The 1,768-nt window shown below is 29.0% G+C and overlaps 1 pseudogene; it reads left to right on the top strand.

Annotated features, from left to right (window-relative positions):
- The first annotated feature begins 253 nt into the window (after positions 1 to 253).
- LOC111721309 lies at positions 254 to 351 on the top strand (annotated as a pseudogene).
- The last annotated feature ends 1,417 nt before the right edge of the window (positions 352 to 1,768 follow it).

The following is a 1,768-nucleotide window of genomic DNA, read 5'->3' as shown; positions in this document are numbered from 1 at the left end:
TGTCTCCAATTTAGTTGTACTTTTCCCCATGTCCTTATTAAAATATGGTGCCCAGAACTGATCATAATTACTTTAAATGGAATCTGGTCAAGACAGGACTATGTGATATGGTCACCTCCCCTATTATAAGCATTAGACTCTTTCCTATGATAATATGCATTCTGCAAGCTATCATGTCCAACTATTAATTCATATTGGAATTGTTTTGCACAAAAATTCTAAATATTTTATTACACTGATTTATATTTGTATCATCACTTCTCAGCCTTTTGACTAAAATCAAGTGTAGTATCTGTTCTTATTAGATGTATTTTTATACACTTGTGTCCAAAAATATCAACCTCACCCATTCTATACTAAACATTAAAAAGAGAAAAATTTAAAACTTCAACAAAATTATCCAACACACATAAACCAAACCTACTACTGTATGTAGTTTTCCATATCCATAGAGTATTCGTATGCAATGAAAATAGGGACACGCAACCCTCTATTTCTCTTGGAGGGTCAAGTTTGCCCATTATAATTTTACAATCTTTAGAGTCAATTTGTTAGTGCTATTATTCTTTTAAAATCAGTATTGTTGTAACTCTTATAAATAATTGTTTTATTTAACAGTGTCATTTTATATATTTTCTCATGATGTTCTCTGAATTCTTCCTCTTCATAATTTTTAATAGCCCAGCAATGTTATAGTACATTCGCATAACATAAATTATTAAAACATTCCCCAATCAACTGATATGTTCTTTGCTTCCAATTATTTGTTACTACAAATAAATGCTACCATAAGCATTTTGTTATGTATCATATATTTTTTTCTATTTCCTTTATAAGCTTAGCATTTGGGATTTCTTAGATAAAAGTTATATTTTCATCAGGAGCAACTAGGTGGTGCAGTGAATATAGCCCTGAGCCTAGAGTCAGAAAAACATCTCCTTGATTTCAAACCTGGCCTCAGACATTTATTAGTTTCAATGTAATCAAAATTGTGTGTGTGTGTGTGTGTGTGTGTGTGTGTGTAAAGGTATCACTGCTAAAAAAAAAACTCTGGTCTGTTTCCATTCTAATTTACTAATTTTTTTTCATTGTATGATTCAGATTCCATACTCATTTAGATGGAAGTTGTAAGTTCAAATTAAATTTTTGCCAAATTGATTTTCAAATTTTTCTAGAAATTTTCATCAAATAGGGCATTAAATTAATCCTGATTTTTTAATCTATATAACATGGGAGGCATGTTGAATTCATTTGTTTCTGACTCCTTTTTTAGTATTTTTCATGATTTACTTTTTCAGGTTTTAAATGATATCAAATATTTTAGATACTTAGCATTTTGTAGTATATTCTGAAGTCAAGAAGAACTACTCCTGTTTCATATTTATATAGTCATCATGACCTTTGATATTCTAGATCAGTTGTTCTGCTAAATAAATGTTATTTTATCTGGTTCTATAAACTATCACCCTTCATATTTTAATTGGAATAACACTGAATTTAAATAAGTGGTACCACTGTATTTATTATATCATAGCCTGACAATGAACACTGAATACCTCAGAAGTTATTTCATTTATTCTTTATTTCTTTAAGAAATATTTTTGTAATTCTGTTTATATTGTCTTGAGTGTATCTTGATAGAATTTCTTCCAGATGGTGTACATTTTAATTATTTGAAATCTCTCCTATCTTGTTTCATAGAAATTATTTCCTAACCACAGTTGCCTAGTCCTAATGTTTTAAGGGAGTTATATAAATGAATGTAGAA

The sequence above is a fragment of the Sarcophilus harrisii genome, chromosome 6 (assembly GCF_902635505.1).
Source record: "Sarcophilus harrisii chromosome 6, mSarHar1.11, whole genome shotgun sequence".
NCBI lineage: Eukaryota > Metazoa > Chordata > Mammalia > Dasyuromorphia > Dasyuridae > Sarcophilus > Sarcophilus harrisii.
Note: the sequence above shows the minus strand (reverse complement) of the source record. Positions and strands in the feature narration are given on the sequence as shown.